The 20,734-nt window shown below is 42.3% G+C and overlaps 1 pseudogene across 1 annotated transcript; it reads left to right on the top strand.

The window, feature by feature from the left end:
• The first annotated feature begins 339 nt into the window (after positions 1-339).
• LOC103715049 (3-ketoacyl-CoA synthase 6 pseudogene) lies at positions 340-2,257 on the top strand (annotated as a pseudogene). Its single transcript, XR_015974702.2, has one exon. The product of XR_015974702.2 is annotated as a 3-ketoacyl-CoA synthase 6 pseudogene (transcript).
• The last annotated feature ends 18,477 nt before the right edge of the window (positions 2,258-20,734 follow it).

The raw sequence follows: 20,734 nt of genomic DNA, 5'->3' as shown, positions 1-20,734 counted from the left end.
AGAACCCTCCTCCTCCAAGCAACAGGAAAGCTATTCATTACTAAAAAAAAAAAAAAAATGTACACGCGCTCTGCTGGAGATGAACGGGTCAAGCAAATGAGCTTTTACCAAAGGCGGATGGAAGTAGGACCAACTCGAAGTATGCTGCTGTACGACCTACTCCCCCTTTAAGAAGTCCAACTCCCGATATGCGGGCTATCCCAGAGCCAACCCGCTTAGCTAGCTTGGCGGCCGGACGTTTGCCGGTTTGCATGCAAGACCGGGATTAATTGCAGGAGACCAAACCAAATTAAACAATCTACTCGTAAGATATTCGACCGCCAACTTAACTTATTCGTGAAAATGCCTTGTTTAAGAAGGAATTAAGCCTTTAAATCCTTCGCTCCTTCCACTCGCATCCCCACGCCACTCACTAGCTAAGGAACTATCTTAGAGCTTCTTCCAGCTATTTGCACCAACCACCACCACAGCCATGTCCATGGCCGAGTACTTCAAGCTTTGCTTCCAGTACTTGTTCGATAATCTCCTTGCTATTTCACTCGTTTCTGGTCTTATGAACGACCTCATCGAGGTCCAAAAGCTCTGGGCTTCATTCCAGGCCTACTATCTCCTCTTCTTCTCGCTTGCCTTGATCATCTTCTTGGCCACCGTATACTTCATGTCAAGGCCCCGCCCCGTATATCTCGTAGACTTCGCATGCTATAAGCCACCGGCATCATCCCGGTTCCCCTTCTCCAAGTTCATGAATCACTCGAAGCAGAACGAGGTCTTCGAGCCCTCGAGCATCGAGTTCCAACGCAAGATCCTCGAGCGGTCGGGTCTCGGCGAAGATACCTCCCTCCCCCCAGCCCACCATGTCATCCCCTTCGCCCCCACCATGGCCAAGTCGAGAGAGGAGTCCGAGCTGGTCATCTTCTCCGTCGTCGATTCGCTCTTCCGGAAGACCAAGGTCAAGCCCAGAGATATTGACATACTCGTCGTGAACTGCAGCCTCTTCTCGCCGACGCCCTCCCTCTCGGCGATGATCGTGAACAAGTACAAGATGCGAAGCAACATCCGGAGCTTTAACCTCTCCGGCATGGGATGCAGCGCGGGGATCATCTCGATCGATCTTGCACGCGACGAGCTGCTGGTACACGCGAACTCCAACGCGCTCGTCGTGACGACGGAGATCATCACCGAGCACTGGTACATCGGGAACCGGCGGTCGATGCTGGTGGCCAACTGCCTCTTCCGCATGGGCGGCGCGGCCGTGCTTCTCTCCAACAAGCGCCAGGAGAAACGGAAGGCAAAGTATGAGCTCCTCCACTTGGTGCGCACGCACCGAGGAGCCGACGACCGGGCATACCGGTGCGTCTACCAGGAGGAGGACGGCGAGAAGAAGGGGGTGTCGCTGTCCAAGGATCTCACGGCGATCGCCGGGAGCGCATTGAAGGCCAACATCGCGGCGCTCGGTCCGCTCGTGCTGCCGCTCTCCGAACAGATTCTTTTCTTCCTTAACATGGTCGGCCGGCGGTTCGCCAACCCGAAGTGGCGGCCGTACGTGCCGGACTTCACGAAGGCCTTCGATCACTTCTGCATACATGCTGGGGGCAAGGCGGTGATCGAGGAAATGGGGACGAAACTCAGGCTGAGCGAGGAGCAGACGGAGGCGTCGAGGATGACGCTGCACCGGTTCGGGAACACGTCGTCGAGCTCGCCGTGGTACGAGCTCGGCTACGTGGAGGCGAAGGGGAGGATGAGGAAAGGGGACAGGGTGTGGCAGATGGGGCTGGGGAGTGGGTTCAAGTGCAACAGCGCTGTTTGGCGCTGCCGCCGGTCGGTGGGGAGGGAGGAGGAGGGGGCGTGGGCCGACTGCATCGACCAATACCCGGTGCAAGCGGCGGAGAGCGACCAGCACTAGAAATTTACCTCCGCCTTGCCCTCTACAACAAGGGTTGGATTAGATTTAATTATGGAATGGAGTCGATTAATTCTGGTGTGGTTGGTGGGGGAGGGAGAGTCCTCGATCACAAAGATGCGTCCAATAAGTAGTGGAAGTTAAGTGTCTTCGTACGTACGTGATGCAATCATGCAAGTTATTTCGATATGGTTTCTTTTTGCATGCATGGAAGTATCGTAGAGTAGTTTAGTTCATACAGGTTCTAAGACAAATTAATGTATACCGGTAAAAGAAGAATTCCAAAGGGAGTGTGTAACTTCTCTACCATATGAATGATCAATTTTCATGATAAAATGTGCTTTGATTTTGTCTATTTTTCTTTGGTATTCTTCTATTCTATGGATTGGTTTTGGTTCGCAGGATGATGAAGGGATAAAGTGTGATCAATGAGAAAAAAAAAACCTCATATTTAGTTGGAATTTTCAAAAAAGATAAATGGAAAAGTAATTTGTCAATGAAAATAAGTTTTCTATGTTTAATGGGAAAAAAAATATGTGGAACTTGAAAAAGTTACTTTTTCACCTGCTAGAAATTAAGGTAGTTTTTTTTTTTCCCAAATGCGCACCCTTAGGCTTTTAGATATAATTAGGGCTGCAAATGGGTCGGGTCGACCTGTGACCCGACCCGACCCAACCTGAATTAGAGGACCCGCAAGGCCGGATTGGGTCCTAAATTTGGATCCATTCTATTTTTCGGATCGGATCAGATCCACCCAATCTCGACCCGGACTCGGATCTGGATCCGGCCCGACCCAACCCATTTTTTTGCTTGATGTTATTTACTATTATATAGTGAAACTTTGAATATAAAAATATATAGACTCGGATCCAACCTGACCTGACCTGAATCCAAATTTGTAGGCATGGATCCGACCCAACCCAACCTGATCCGATTTTCAACCGGGTCGGGTCTGGGTCCAAAATTAGGACCCGAACAAAAAACTGGGTCGGATCAAGATCACTCCGGACCCGACCCGATCCGACCCATTTGCAGCCCTAGATATAGTGGAATAAGATTTTTTTTTTTAATTAAGAGCATAACATGTATTTTTCCTAAATACTCAACCAAACATAAAATATTCTGAAATGTGTCACTTTTCTATAGCCGATCAAATATATGAAAAATACTTTTTCTGATATCGTATACTCAAATACTAGCTTTTCAGAAAAAAAAAATACTTACGTGAATCAAACGGTTCTATATTTCTTGTATAGAGGGATATGTTCATTGAAAAATCAATGTTTGGCGTGAGAGAGAAGGGAGGCGTACGTCTACTTCAGCATGAAACGTGTGCTTTCTTGATACCAAATAATATATAAAGACGATGGATATAAAAAGGATAGGGATGTTGATCCCTGTTCTAATAATTTGCATTATAGTCTGGATGTGATAATGACACAAGTGAAGAAGCAAAGATTTGTACGACAGCACACAAATTGAGCAGAATATAATTATGTTTCGTTTCTTGTTGATCCACGGCGTCCGTCTCAGCCGGTAGTTAAAAACTGGAGGTTGATAAATTAGCATGACTGTAGATTTATCTCCGAGGATAAATTACCTACAACTTAGATCTTATACCAATTTTCTGATTGACATACTACCTAAACCAAAAACATCGTAAAATTATTTTTCTATATTGTTTTGCCGACGTTTCTCCGATGCTTTCTAAAATATTGAGGCATAATTGTAGCTAGCTAGGATGCTTCTAAGCATCGAGAGTTGACTTAAAAAGCGTCGGCATTGCCAGAAGTTAATTTCTACGGTAATTCATCTAGAAGCTACTTCACTGAGCTTTATGTTGACTTCTCAAAAGATTGCTTTTAAACTTTAATGTTAAAAATTGAAAATATATGTAGAAAAATTAAAATATTTAAATATAGTCTTCTGAATGATACCCTAAGTCTAGAACCACTCCAGAGGTCAACAGAAAAGGAATCATGCAAACAAAATTCAGTTGATTTTAATGTTAATTTGCAACTTTGGCATATCCTTTTAATTTTGGTAAGGCACGAGAAACTCTTCTTCCACCAGGAAAAAATTGCATTGACCTGCCGTGTTGGCATTTTGTCAATGCTTTTAGACAAGTAGCAAAAAAAAAATATATAAATAGAAATTGAAACTTGTCCAGATTTTCTGGTAAAAAATTTACTCCTAATTATCAACCACTATTATAGAATATTGTGCAAGTGCCGCAAATGCAGGTGAACAAGCATAAAAGTAGTTTATTTTATATTTATTATGATGCATATATTAATATAATGTTGATATATTAAATATTAAAATGTTATAAAATATAATAAGTATTATACTACAACAATTACTTTATTATGCGACCAAAAATATAATGTTGATTGTGTTGGCATTTTATTTTATAGATTATATATTATAATGTAATAATACAAGAAATTTATTACTATAATATAATATAATAAATATTATGGTATAATAATATAATACGTTGTCAACAATATATGGTATTATTTATTCTTCAATAGCAATAATTATGTCATATATTATGTATTATGATGTAAATGCAAATAATATGTAATATTTTTATATTAAATGCTAATAGCTATTATTTTATAATAATATCTATCACTATTGAATTATAATATTGTTTCATTATTTATATCAGAATTGTAATATTATTATTAATATTATCTGCAATATGCTTTTGTTCATTCACTCATGGCTATCCAGACTTGTCCAACCATAGTAATAGGTACTAGTCATTCCCCGTAGAAATGGATATCCTTGTAAATGAAAAACAAACCATGTTTTTGTTCTCAACGACCAATTGCAACAATGGTCTATGTCATACTACGGCTTCAAGTGAACCCTAGGCTTGGGTCTCATACTACACTATTAAATGTATTTATTACATTAGTTATATTGGAATTACAATATTATTGTTAATATCACAATTATAATATTACATAGAGTGATTTATATTGACCCCCTCGGGGTTTGAGGTTATTATAGATTCCTGCCTAATGTTTGGAAAATATATATTCCGCAATCTAACTTTAACTATGTGCATAACACATAATCCTATACGGCTATCTTTATGTTAGATAAGCTAATGAATCTTGCTGACATCATCACTCTCTAGCCTCCTTGAGTTTTAAAATATCTTAGCTGATTTGGGGCATGGTTAGGTTAATTCGTGTTAAAAAGAGTAAAATTAGCTAATTTGGGATATTTAATCTGTTTAACCTTGTCTAAAATTAGCTATGATATTTTAAGTCTTAAATAGGTTAGCCAGTGATGACTCCATTAGCTTATATAATAGAAAGATAAGGGTAGGGGGTTATATGTTATACACATAGTAAAAGTTGGGTAGTGGAACGTATTTTTCCAAAATGTTGGATGGAGAATATATAATTACCCTACACCTCAAGAGGGGTCGGTGTAATTTACTCTATTAAATATTTATAGGTTTATTCCTTTTTTTTGCCAAAACAAATGATTCATACAAATCTAGTATGGAGACATCCAAAGAAATCAGAAAGCAATACATCCCAAAGCGCTCTAGGCAGCTCACCTTTCCTCACCTACAAGGTACCTCCAAAATAATTGGTCACATACGAGGTCACCCAGTCCACGGCCCCATTAGCCTCTCTATATACATGCTTGGCGTGGAACGCTATACCACCACTAACCATAGCCCGGATATCACGAAGCAGGAGGTGACGCCTACACTCACCGCTAGTGACTCCCTGGATCCGACCAATAACCGTGGTCGAGTTGCCCTCAAGCATGATTACTTTGGTCTGCAGTACTCGTAGAGCATGGCCCAACCCTGCCCACGCTGCCCTCAGTTTAGCGCCCGACATCGAGATGTCAAATATCCGATATCTACCAGCAGCAACCACTCTAGAGTCCGGGTCTCTAATGATGAATCCAGTGCCTTCTTTCCTGTCGCCCTCTAGTACGCATCTATCAAAGTTGAACTAGAGAAAACTCGGGGGTGGGGGCTCCTAAATAAAACACATCGTCCGAAGTGCTACATGAGTAGAAGTAGAGCCCCAAGTGCCCCAAGCTATCAAGGACCCATCCGATAAAGCTGCATGAGTAATCTTTGTCACCTTAACCTAGGCCCGCTCGACCACAAACCTCGGTGAAGGGCTTCTCTCACCAAAAATTTTAGCATTTCTGACCAGCCAGATCTGAAGGATAGTATATGTCGCGTCAACAGTGCCGAGTCTAGGGTGCGCCAGCCTATGGCTTGATCGCCCACAAGAAGGGGCCCGAGTGGCACCAAACATCCGGTGAGATCTCGACAAGCCTCTAGACCCTCGTAGCCCGCTCACACTGAAACAATGCATGGTCCACAGTCTCGTCCACTTGACACTTGGGGCACTAGAGAGGAACATCCAGCCCCCACCTGTGCAGCACCAACCTCATCGACAACCAACCCTAGGCCATCTTCCAGAGCAACAAAGCCACCCTTGGATGAAGGCCGACCCTCCAAATCTAGGCACAGTCTACCCATCACTGGGAGGAAGTCCACCCAAGCATCCGCCACTACGTCCACGCTCTACCCATCACCTATAAGCCACCTGTAGTTAGCTAAAGCCATGGGCATATACCTGCAGATCTCTCGCCAAAGATATGAACACCTCCGGCTACTCTGAGGTACAACACCAATCTATGCTGGACCGTATCGGGCCATCATCACTTGACTCCAGAAATACTGTGGCTCAAGGACCAGCCTCACCGCATGCCAGACAATCAACGCCTCCCTCACCAGAAGACACTGCACTCCAAGCCTCTCTTACGGGTAGACTGGCAGATCATCTTCCAAGCCAGCAGGTGCACACCACGTCCTCCCCCATGTGATCCCCATAGGAACTCCCAGAGTGGCCACTCGATCCTTTGCAACACAATCTTCGACACCACGATGTTGAACATGAGGTAGACGACATGGAGCTTAGGATCGGCCTAATTAGCATCAGCCTACCCATCATGGATAGGAGGCCGCCCTCCAGCCCTTTGGCTGCTTCTAAATTCACTGAATCAAGCTGGAGCACTCTGGCACCTACAGCTTCCTCCATGTGATGGGGACGCCCAAGTAACACCATGGCCCATTCTGCTCCCTCATACTCAGGATCTCTTTGATCTACTGCCTCACCCGTAGCTCCTTCTTCGGACTAAAATAAATGGTGGACTTGTAGAAATTCACCCTCTAACCTGATGCCTCACAGTAGTCTTCTGGGACCCTTCTGAGGGCCAATGCGTCCCTCATCCTTGCTCTCACTAGAAGGATGCTGCAAAAAAAGGTGAGAGATAGATTAGGCACCGGAAGCCAGAATGTAAGCCTCCAGCTCCCACTCTCGACAAGCAGCCTGCAAAGTGCAGGAGAGAAGAACAGCACATATAATAAATAGGTACGAGGATAAGGGACAATCCTGTCGAAGCCCGATAGTGGACCAAAAGAAAACCGATGGTGTCCCATTAATCAGAATGGAGAAGGATGGCCCCTGCACACAATCCAGCACCCCAACCAATCCAGATCGCATGGAAATCAAAGCTCTCCAAGGCACACCTGAGAAAACTTCACCGGATCCTGTCATATGCCCTCTCCATATCTAGCTTCACCGCCTTATAGCTTCACCACCTTCTGGCTCTCTATAGGTCTCACATCATCTCCTAGGCAATCAAGACGTTATCAGCGATGCTCCAGTTCCCCACGAAAGCCCCCTACTCCTGACAGATGAGGCTAGGTAGCAAAGGCTTCATTCTACCCATCAGAGTCTTTGCCACAATCTTGTAACGGGTAGTACAGAGACTGATGGGCCTGTAGTGGCGGAGCTTCACTGCATCCATGCGCTTCAGGATAAAGATGACAAAGGTTGCCTTCTAGTTATCAGCCATCGATACCGTGCAGCAGAAAAGCTAAACTGCCTCCACCACCGCCCTTCGAATGATACTCCAGTACCTCTTGAAAAAGAAGGGGGGGAAACCATTCGGCCCTGGGGGTTTATCCTCCGCCAGGGCCAAAACCTCCCTTGCACCTCTGGTTTCGATACATCTCGGATCAAGGCTGCATTCTCCACCACCCCAACACCACCATTTGGATGTAGAATAGAGGCAAGCACCTCTGAACCAGTGTCCTACGCCCATCTGGACTTGAAGAAATCAACCATGATCCGTCGCACTGCACTCTCCTCCTCCACCCACTGCCCTACATCATCTCTCAGGGAGCGGGTCATATTCCTCTACCTCCTAATAATGATCAACAGGTGGAAGAAGCTGGTGTTCCAATCCTCCTTCCTTATCCATTAGATTATGGACTTCTGTGCCCAAAACACCTCCTACTGTCACAGAAGGGAGTGATGCGTAGCTAGCTTCTGACTCAATCATGTCAGCCTTCGAAAGCCCGCTGAGCCGATCCTCCCTCCTTTGGAGGTCAACGATGGACGCCTCCACCTCCTCCAAAAGCCTGAAAATATTGCCCACCACCTCACAATTCCATCTACGAAGTCTTTGCCTGGTGAGCTCCAATTTGTGTGAGATCCTCTGAATAGCATGTCTACGCACCGGCATACCCTAGGCCTCTCGAACTATATCCTAGGATTGAGGGTACAATAGCCAAATCTTCTCGAAGCGGAACGGGCTACAATAGCTAGAGCTGGAGGCAGTAGAGATCAATAATGGACAATGATTAGATGCAATTCGAAATAAGTGTCGAACCTAGTAGGTAGGAAAGCGCTAGATCCAGTAGGGTGATGCGATGGCCTTATCAATCCTCTCCCACACCCTAACGCAACCCTGACAATTGTTGCACCAGGTGAAGCTCGGCCCGAAGAAGCCAAGGTCCACCAATCTATTCACTGTCAAGAAGTCTCGAAACTCTCTTCTCTCCACCTTGTTAGTATAGGCTTTGCCACCTCTTTTCTCACTCGGCCCTTGAATACAGTTGAAGTTGTCCGCTATCACGGTCGAGATCCCCTGCGAGACTAGGCTGGTAATCTCACCCCACAGGATTCTCCTCACCATGCAGTCAGTGCTTGAATGCACACCACACAAAACCCAAGAAGTTTTATTAGGTTTGGAGATTACCATTGCAACTTGTTGGGGGCAGTTATGGAACACATCCACAGAAGCTACTCCTTTCTTCCACAATACTAGGATACCCCAGACTGTAGGGTTTTAGCATGTTATAATGCGCAGCGGAAGCTAGGGATTTTAAAAATTTCTTAATAAAGTCCCTATGCATGAAACCCTTTTAAGCCTAGATCACCTTAATGATTACAATCAAATGATATAAAATAAATGCAGAATTAGTAGAATACCTCAAACGCTAATTCAAAGTGTACAATCTCCACGAGGCGTCCAAGTGTCCGCCCTCCAATGGTGATCCACACGAAAACTTGATCAAGATTTTAGCTCCAAAGACTTTTGATCCTTAATGCAGAATTCTTCTAAAGAACTCTAATGGCTTGCTTTCCTTCCTTTCTATTTTTCTTTAGCCTTCTAAAATCACTTCTAATCCTTTTGTCCTAAAGAAGACCACCTTGTCTTGGCTTAGGACACACTAGAAGCAATGCTAGAAAGAAAGAAACTAATGTAAGAAAGAAAGAAAAGAGGAGTGGGGTGGAATTGGAATGATGAAACTCATGGAGTGCTAACCTATTTATAATAGGTGTAGGGATGCATCTCCAAGGGATGCATCCCATCCACACATCCTCTCATAAAAGGGCATCATCTAAAGGGCCATATCAAATAAGAGGAGGTGCAGATCAAGTGAGGAGGTGTATCAAATGATATGTCCTTTCATGTGGTGCCATATTTTGACCAAGTCAACATCACATGCTAATCACATGTCCATCACGCCTCACCTCTTGATCTTTCATGATGATGATCCAAGGGCTCCAATGCAAGGCGCCATTCACTTGACCCATTATGTCTTCATCCAATGGTGGGATTAAGATCCAATGGTCAATTATGGTAGCCATCCTCTAACCCAATCCAATTGGGTTAAACCAACTCTCCATTATGTCTTCATCCAACGGTAGATCAAGATCTAACGGTCTAGATTGAATGATTTATTAAATCTAATCCAATTAGACTCAAACCAAGCCAATTAGGTGCCAACTCTTGGCTAACCCATATTAGAATATGATCTAATCAAATTAGATCAATTAAGAATCAGATTCGAATCCAATTCGAATCAGATTCGAATCCAATTCGAATCAGATTCGAATCCAATTCGAATCAGATTCGAATCCAATTCGAATCAGATTCGAATCCAATTCGAATTAGGAGCTAAGGTTTGCAACACCTGCTAGGATGTTTATCTTGCAAACATGATCTAATCCAATTAGACCCTTGATAAGTTTTCTTGTGTGTGACCCATTGGGTTCCATACTTAGCCAGCAATAGGTGTGAGTGCGAGTTGACCCAACTTGATTAGAACTCTTCTAATCGATTTAAGTCCAAACTGCGTGAACCCGAACTTAACAATTAGAATCCTTTCTAATTGGTGATCGAATTAACTCTTTAATTTGATCAAACCTATAAAACAAGATTGACGTCTAGCAACGTGTCATGTCTACCCGGAAAATATGGAATTTGGTAGAAATACCAAAAATACCCTTCAGTGGCAAGTTACCATGCAATTCAATCCTTTAATCAAACTGCATCCCAAAAATGCATATGAGTATGAATATATGTCAAACTCAATTTCATATTCATATTTTTTTCAATCTTTTAATGATAATTCAAATAATGAAACATTAGAAACTCTTTCTAATTTTCATTCTACTTTGATCAAAGGTTTTCTGAATTATCATATGATTAGAATAAATAGGATGCTATCTTCTCTTACTAGAAGTGATTAATTCCTTGTTGACCTACTTATAATCTTCGTAACTTATTGTCATGAATGAGTGTAAACCAAAATATGGGTTCATGTGCACAAGATACCATGGTGATCTCAGGTCATAGGATCAGTTGCACAACTCCCACTAAGAGAATCATCTTTTGACATGTAAGTAAGACTTCATAAGATTTCTCTTTGTAGGTCAATTCAGTGAACTCATTCCTCTAATGAGCACCCACATCTTTGTATTAGTGTCTCCACACAAATGATTGTGAGATCAATCATCCTCTGCATCGAGCATACATAAGACATGCCAGTCTTTCCGGTAATCATTGATCCCCGACTCAATGTACCAATGACTGGAAATATTTAAGATTAGGATTTTAGGATTTTAAGTCTCACTAGTATGATCTCATCATAGTCTTAAAACTATTGCCCTAATCTAAGGAGTTTATCATAAATATAATCAACAGCATATGATAAAACATAACACCTTTATTCATATTTAAATGTCATGTACATGATTTGGACAAATCAAAAGAAAAACCCTTTCGCAATACATATTGCGATTGGCTTGTAGGGCATCTACTCTTTCAATCTCCCACTTGCACTAAAGCCAATCGCTCTTATATTTTATCCCCATACAATCGAGGTGGCGATCGAACTGCTATTGTGGTAGAGCTTTAGTGAACGGGTCTGCTAAGTTGTTCTTTGTGTCTACTCGTTCAATAACTATGTCTTGTCTCTCGACGATCTCTCGAACGAGGTGGAAGCGTCTTAGAATGTGCTTGGATTTGTGATGAGATCTTGGTTCCTTTGCTTGAGCAACAGCTCCAGTGTTGTCACAATAAACTGAAACTGGTCCAGCAATCTCAGGAACTACTCCCAACTCAGCGATGAACTTCTTCATCCAGACAGCTTCCTTAGCGGCTTCACTTACAGCGATGTATTCTGCCTCAGTAGTTGAGTCAGCTACAGTTTGCTGCTTGGAACTCTTCCAGCTCACTGCACCACCATTTAGGGTAAAGACATACCCTGAAGTGGACTTGCTATCATCTGGATCTGATTTAAAACTAGAATCAGAAAATCCTTCTAGTTTCAACTCAGATCCTCCATAAACTAGAAAAATATCTTTAGTCCTTCTTAAGTACTTAAGAATATTTTTCACAGCTATCCAATGATTTTCTCCTGGATCAGCCTGGAATCTGCTTGTTATGCCTAAGGCATAAGCAACATCAGACCTAGTACATAGCATAGCATACATAATTGATCCTACTGCCGAAGCATAGGGAATAGAATTCATTCTATTCCTCTCTTCAGATGTCTTAGGAGACATCTTCTTAGAGAGACGTATGCCATGACTCATAGGTAAGTAACCTCTTTTACTTCCTTCCATGCTGAATCTTTTTAGCACACGATCTATGTACTTAGACTGGGACAAGCCTAGCATCCTTTTAGATCTATCCCTATAGATCTTTATACCAAGTATATAGGATGCTTCTCCCAAGTCTTTCATGGAAAAGCTTTTTGATAGCCAAGTCTTGACCGATTGTAACATTGGAATATCATTTCCAATGATTAGTATGTCATCTACATACAATATTAAGAAGACAACGACACTCCCACTTGTCTTCTTGTACACACATGGTTCATCCACATTTTTGATAAAACCAAACTCTTTGACTGTTGTATCAAAACGGATGTTCCAACTCCTCGATGCTTGCTTTAATCCATAAATGGATCTCTTAAGCTTGCATACTTGATTTGCTCTCTCACTTGAGACAAATCCTTCTGGCTGTGTCATGTAAACCTCTTCCTCAAGATAACCATTAAGGAAGGCGGTTTTGACATCCATCTGCCAAATTTCATAATCATAGTATGCAGCTATTGCAAGCAAAATCCGAATAGATTTAAGCATGGCAACTGGTGAAAAAGTTTCATCATAGTCAATTCCTTGCTTTTGCCTGAAACCTTTTGCCACCAATCTAGCCTTGTAGGTTTCTACTTGGCCATCTGCTCCAATCTTCTTCTTATAGACCCATTTGCAACCTATAGGGTTAACACCTTCTGGTGCATCAACCAAAGTCCATACTTGGTTGGTATACATAGAGTCTATTTCGGATTTCATAGCTTCTAACCATTTGTTAGAGTCATTACTCATGATAGCTTCCGAATAGGTCAGAAGATCATCATTTTCGATGATGTGGGCTTCATCATTCTCAATGATAAACCCATACCTCTTAGGTGCATTTCGCACTCTATTTGACCTTTGGAGAGGAGATGTGTGTTGTGGTTGTACTTCATCAATGGGTACATCTGGTTGAAGAATTTCTTGTGTTTCTATTTGTAGGTCTTGAACTTCATTAAGTTCAATTCTTCTTTCACTGTCCTTTTCTAAGATAAACTCTTTTTCTAAGAAAGTGGCATGCCTACTAACAAATACCTTTTGTTCAGTAGGGTGATAGAAGAGATATCCAATACTTTCTTTGGAATAACCTATAAATGTACATTTATCTGATCTAGCACTTAGCTTATGTCCAAAATTTCTTTTGACATATGCTTGGCAGCCCCATATTTTAAAATATTTAAGATTGGGCTTTCTACCTCTCCATATCTCATATGGAGTACTAGATACAGATTTTGAAGGTATCCTGTTTAGCACATATGTAGCAGTTTCTAAGGCATAACCCCAGAAGAAAATAGGAAGATCTGTAAAGCACATCATGGACCCTACCATATCTAATAGAGTACTATTCCTCCGTTCAGCTACACCATTTAGTTGTGGCGTATACGGAGGTGTCCATTCAGAGAGAATGCCCTTTTCTTTAAGATGATTTAAAAATTCACTAGAAAGGTATTCACCTCCTCGATCAGATCGAAGGATTTTAATACACATTCCGGTTTATTTTTCAACCATACTTTGATACTCTTTAAACTTATCAAAGGCTTCGTATTTATGTTTCATAAGATACACAAATCCGAACCTTGATAAATCATCAGTGAATGTGATGAAGTAAGAGTATCCACCTCTAGCTGAAGTTGTCATAGGACCACATACATCTGTATGTATAAGTCCTAATAACTCACTTGCCCTTTCTCCATGTCCAGTGAATGGAGACTTGGTCATTTTTTCCATAAGACAAGATTCACAAGTTCCTAATGATTCATAATCATAAGGATCAAAGAACTCTTCTTTGTATAACTTGTTAATTCTTGATTCACTTATGTGACCAAGTCGGCAATGCCAAAGGAGGGTATTATTCACTTCCTCTCTCTTTCTTTTATTGCTTTTATTAATATGAAAGACATTGTCATTAAGTAATAAAACTAGAAGACCATTTTCCATAATGCCATTGCAAAGATGCTTATTAGAAAAATAAATAGAGCAATCATTGCCCTTTCCATTAATTTCAAAACCTTTCTTTAACAACAAAGGAATGGAAATTACATTTCTAATAATTTTGGGCATATAATAACAATCTTCTAATTGTAGGAGCTTTTCCGAAGGCAATTCCAAGTTGTAGGTTCCAACAGCTTCAGCCTGGATGGACTCTCCTCCAGTGCCATACAGCTCGAAGTCACCTTTCTTCAAAATTTTAATTTTTTGTAGTCCATGCAAAGATTTGCAAATGTGAAAACCACAGCCGGTATCCAATACCCATGAATTTGAATTTGAAGAACTTAATGACAAGTTGGCATGTAACATAAACATACCTTTTGATGCAACTCTTGCATCGGTCTTCATACTTGCAAGAAAACTCTTGCAATTCCTTTTCCAGTGGCCAGCTTTGCCGCAATGAAAACAGGTACTTGATCCGGAGTTTTTCTTTCCTTTTTTCTTTTTGATGCTACTCTTGGGGTTCAATCGTTTCTTAGAACCCTTATTTCCCGATTTCCTCATAGAGGTGCTATTTATAAGAAGGAGTGGACCTTTATCCTTCTTAATATGCCCTTCAGCTGTTTTGAGCATATTTAACAGCTCGGGCAGGGAGGTGTTCAGCTTGTTCATGTGAAAGTTCACAACAAATTGAGAGAATGAATCAGGCAGTGATTGCAGGATCAAATCCTGACTGAGCTCACTATCCATAGCAAAACCTAATTGACTTAATCTGGTGATCAAGTCTATAACCATAAGAACATGGTTATGCACTGGAGTTCCTTCATTCATTCTAGCACGGAACAACTGCTTTATTCTCCATACAACTCTTTTAAATTGAGAAGTATGGATTGAGTGTCCATGCCTTCATGTTGCCTCTGTAATTCATTGTTCATAGAGGCAAGTATGATACATTTGACAGTCACACTATCATTTTTCCACATCTTATGTGTGGCAACCTCCTCTTCTGTAGCATCATCCCCTAGATCTCCAAGATCAGGAGTTTCAAGTATATAGAAAATTTTCTCCTGAGTGAGTACTATCTTTAAATTCCTCAACCAGTCCACATAGTTTGGTCCGGTCAACTTGTTGGCATCTAAGATGCCTCTTAGTGAAAGTGAAGAAGCCATTTAATAATTCTACATATGCAAGAACAAAACTAATATAAGCAGACCAATCATGATGACATGTTTGCAACTAGATAAGGACTTTAATCTAATTTGTCTCCTACTATTTTTATCGAATATCATAGCCCTCCCCTATGATAAACGTGAAAATATAATTTTTCTTAGTAGGGTTGAGATCCTAATTCATCATAAAAAGCCTTGTGTTTACACAACAAACTCTTATGAGTTCAAAGGTAGGAAACTCTTTCTAATTGCATCTCATGCAATTCTCAACTTTATCTTGTCCTCTTAAAATACTTATTGCCTTGTGTTAGCACAACAAACAATAATATTTTAGTTAAGTCAAACCCTTCATTTCCATATAGTCATATTCGAATAATATTGCCCTTGTGGTTGCACAACAAGGCAATATATTAAAATATGCCATAAGCATCTTAATGCACCAAGACAGTATAACATCAGTCCCCATTGCAAGTCTTGTGTTAGCACAACAAACTAGCATGGATCTTGACATAATAATATCGAGGCATGAAGGAAGGCTATCAATAGTGTTATATCAATATTAAGCTTATCCATAATAGGCAATCAAACAATTGGCCAGGTAAGCAGGTAGGAGGCTCCCCTTACTCAGAGAGTAAGGTCCTAATTAAGTAACCACCTTTAGTGCTTTCCTTAGACACCAATTAGATTAATTGTTCTAGAATGGGTTAGCTCAAAGTTTTTCAACACTATGACTTAATATAATTTTTATTGAGGGCTTACTAGTCTCTAGCACATTCTTTAATTGTAACATACATTTAACATGTCTAAAATAAACTATTATGCATCATGGCTATCTCATAGCATGTATAAATCATAAGCAATTAATTAACATGCTTCAACATATTTTCATATGGAAAATTTCATATCATGATATTTTATTACATAATATATCATATATTAATCATACATTTCAGCATTTCTCTAAGCATATGACATTACTATCTCATAGTAAATTAATAATCATACATCATACATAATTATTTGATTGAACCAATTAAGGATGGCTCTGATACCACTGTAGGGTTTTAGCATGTTATAATGCGCAGCGGAAGCTAGGAATTTTAAAAATTTCTTAATAAAGTCCCTATGCATGAAACCCTTTTAAGCCTAGATCACCTTAATGATTACAATCAAATGATATAAAATAAATGCAGAATTAGTAGAATACCTCAAACGCTAATCCAAAGTGTACAATCTCCACGAGGCGTCCAAGTGTCCGCCCTCCAATGGTGATCCACACAAAAACTTGATCAAGACTTTAGCTCCAAAGACTTTTGATCCTTAATGCAGAATTCTTCTAAAGAACTCTAATGGCTTGCTTTCCTTCCATTCTATTTTCCTTTAGCCTTCTAAAATCACTTCTAATCCTTTTGTCCTAAAGAAGACCACCTTGTCTTGGCTTAGGACACACTAGAAGCAATGCTAGAAAGAAAAAAACTAATGTAAGAAAGAAAGAAAAGAGGAGTGGGGTGGAATTGGAATGATGAAACCCATGGAGTGCTAACCTATTTATAATAGGTGTAGGGATGCATCTCCAAGGGATGCATCCCATCCACACATCCTCTCATGAAAGGGCATCATCTAAAGGGCCATATCAAATAAGAGGAGGTGCAGATCAAGTGAGGAGGTGTATCAAATGATATGTCCTTTCATGTGGTGCCATATTTTGACCAAGTCAACATCACATGCTAATCACATGTCCATCACGCCTCACCTCTTAATCTTTCATGATGATGATCCAAGGGCTCCAATGCAAGGCGCCATTCACTTGACCCATTATGTCTTCATCCAATGGTGGGATTAAGATCCAATGGTCAATTATGGTAGCCATCCTCTAACCCAATCCAATTGGGTTAAACCAACTCTCCATTATGTCTTCATCCAACGGTAGATCAAGATCTAACGGTCTAGATTGAATGATTTATTAAATCTAATCCAATTAGACTCAAACCAAGCCAATTAGGTGCCAACTCTTGGCTAACCCATATTAGAATATGATCTAATCAAATTAGATCAATTAAGAATCAGATTCGAATCCAATTCGAATCAGATTCGAATCCAATTCGAATTAGGAGCTAAGGTTTGCAACACCTGCTAGGATGTTTATCTTGCAAACATGATCTAATCCAATTAGACCCTTGATAAGTTTTCTTGTGTGTGACCCATTGGGTTCCATACTTAGCCAGCAATAGGTGTGAGTGCGAGTTGACCCAACTTGATTAGAACTCTTCTAATCGATTTAAGTCCAAACTGCGCGAACCCGAACTTAACAATTAGAATCCTTTCTAATTGGTGATCGAATTAACTCTTTAATTTGATCAAACCTATAAAACAAGATTGACATCTAGCAACGTGTCATGTCTACCCGGAAAATATGAAATTTGGTAGAAATACCAAAAATACCCTTCAGTGGCAAGTTACCATGCAATTCAATCCTTTAATCAAACTGCATCCCAAAAATGCATATGAGTATGAATATATGTCAAACTCAATTTCATATTCATATTTTTCTCAATCTTTTAATGATAATTCAAATAATGAAACATTAGAAACTCTTTCTAATTTTCATTCTACTTTGATCAAAGGTTTCCTGAATTATCATATGATTAGAATAAATAGGATGCTATCTTCTCTTACTAGAAGTGATTAATTCCTTGTTGACCTACTCATAATCTTCGTAACTTATTGTCATGAATGAGTGTAAACCAAAATATGGGTTCATGTGCACAAGATACCATGGTGATCTCAGGTCATAGGATCAGTTGCACAACTCCCACTAAGAGAATCATCTTTTGACATGTAAGTAAAACTTCATAAGATTTCTCTTTGTAGGTCAATTTAGTGAACTCATTCCTCTAATGAGCACCCACATCTTTGTATTAGTGTCTCCACACAAATGATTGTGAGATCAATCATCCTCTGCATCGAGCATACATAAGACATGCCAGTCTTTCCGGTAATCATTGATCCCCGACTCAATGTACCAATGACTGGGAATATTTAAGATTAGGATTTTAGGATTTTAAGTCTCACTAGTATGATCTCATCATAGTCTTAAAACCATTGCCCTAATCTAAGGAGTTTATCATAAATATAATCAACAGCATATGATAAAACATAACACCTTTATTCATATTTAAATGTCATGTACATGATTTGGACAAATCAAAAGAAAAAACCTTTCGCAATACATATTGCGATTGGCTTGTAGGGCATCTACTCTTTCACAGACTGCCCTTGAGACTCCACTACAAATGACTCCCAAGTAACTGCTAGGTGGTTTTGTACTCGACATAGGCCACCACCAAAGAGTCGCGTCTCACACAAAAAGTAGATATCAGGGTCATTCACTTGGACCAATCTCCTAAAGGCAGTGTTGAAGAAAGGCTTGGCTGCCCCCTTGTAGTTCTAGGCAAGAATCTTTAGTTCATATCGTACTACTAGTCGGAGCACTGACTCCCATCACCCCTGCCTGGATCAGCTCCTCAAAACTCCCATCGCCCCTCCGGACTTGCAGCAACTCCCAACGCCACTGGCTCCCCTCTGCTCCATAGACTAGGGGCCCGCCCCTTGATGTAGTGGGCCTCATAACCATCCTTCACAACTTGGGCCAGCCCACCATCAGAACAACCCCCCATATCTGATGCCTTCACCAATCTCACTGTTGATTGGTGATCCAAAGCCTCCCCAGCGGTGTGGGGTGCCGGCCCACCGGCCGTCGGTCCACCACCATCGCCTGACATCCTGGCCATCGCCCCATCTGGACCGAAATTCTGAAGTCCTGCGACCATGTCATTTGGAGCATCGTGGCCTCGCGCCGCCACTCCCGAAGCCACCTCGGGGACCCTCACGCTCAACGCCCCCAGCGAAGCTAAGGGAGGGTACGAGTGCAGCCACCCTCACTGGCGGTGGCACCAGAGAAGCAACGACCGGGAAAGCCTCTGGCTCCCGCACCTCCTGACCCGACCCCGGGCCCAAGTTGGGCCTGGTCGGGCGCTCAGTTTTCGCAAGCTCACCCAACGCCACAAGGCTGGTGGCCCAACCTGAACTATGGGGCCGGCCCAAACCAGCCTAGCCCAGACCTACATCCGTGGAGTTGGACGCCGGGCTTCTAGGCTGTTTGTGGGACAGGCCCTAGCCCACGTCTATCATCTGGACCTCTAGGCTAGCCCACTCCCTAGTCGGCCCATCGCCCTCCGCTTCTCCTACTGAGTCACCTAGTTCAGATAACAAGTCAAACCTCGATCCAACACGGCCACCACCTAGCACCGATCCGGACCCAGAGCCCAAATTGCCACCCTCGCCAGCCGCTTGGTCCCAAGCCGGGGAACGTTGCCGAGCCACCTTTGCGGGCTTTTGCCAATCGTCCGAGTCTGGAGAAGAGCCAAGGGAGCTCAGGCGGCTGAGTGGGACTGCGGCCTCGAGGACGATAACTCAACTTCGTGTGTCCGATCCTCCTGCAGCCATAACAGAAATCTAGAACATTTTCAAAGACAAAAGGCTGCAGAGCACCCTTTCCCTCGAATCTAGACACCGAGCAGCAGCAGTGTCATAGCATCGATTGCCACTTTCACCCTGGCGAATCTCATGACCTTCTATAGCTTTGTGGTCCCGTCGACGGCGAGCAGTCAGTCCTCCACTGTCGCAATTCAGAGTATCATCTTGCTCGACCAGTACTCTACTGAGAGCCAAGGCAGCCGGATCCAAACCACCGTTGTCTTCACTACGTCCGGTCCAAGCACGAAGTCCAGATCCCAGGGCTCTATGGCCAGCAACTGGCCCGCCACCATCCATGGTCTGTCGGTCACCATGCGATCTCGGTCGACCACTGATTTGAAGCACAGGGAGAGGTGGTCATCAATAAGGGGCACCGCTTGCACCTCACTTTCCGTTTTCCCCAGGAGGGCAACATCGCGAGCTACCCACTCTGCCAGCACCCGGCATCCCAGACTGCGAACCACCACCGCACGATCCTCCCACTCTCTCCGAGAGGCCTCGATCGGCTCCTCCGGTAGCTCGAGGATTGTAGTGAAGAGCCATCGGAGCTTCTCCACCTCGGACTCCGAGATGGGGTACGTCGCCCAGCCTCCGGGCCTCGCTCGACCAACCAACTCCTTCCCCCTAGCCGAAGGAACCCGGTTACAGCCCGCCGCAGCGCCACCCCCCGCTGCAGCACCACCCGCTGTCGTGTTCCCCTTAGTCTTCTCTGCTATCGCCAATCGTGCATGATTCTCAAAGCTTTCGCTGGAGTGAACTAGTAATTAAAAGCAACTATCTTTCATTCTAATTCTTTCGGTTTATTCATTCACTCATGGCTATCCAGACTTATCCAAGACTAAGAATAGTATTAATCTTGGTAGAAATAGGTATGTACTGAAAATTTAAAAACCATGCCCAATTTTTATTCCTAATGGTTTGTA

Source organism: Phoenix dactylifera, chromosome 18 (assembly GCF_051530095.1).
Source record: "Phoenix dactylifera cultivar Ajwa chromosome 18, Ajwa_hap1_PhDact_Kaust_v1.1, whole genome shotgun sequence".
Lineage (NCBI taxonomy): Eukaryota > Viridiplantae > Streptophyta > Magnoliopsida > Arecales > Arecaceae > Phoenix > Phoenix dactylifera.
The sequence above is the reverse complement of the archived record's forward strand: the minus strand, read 5'-3'. Positions and strand labels throughout refer to the sequence as shown.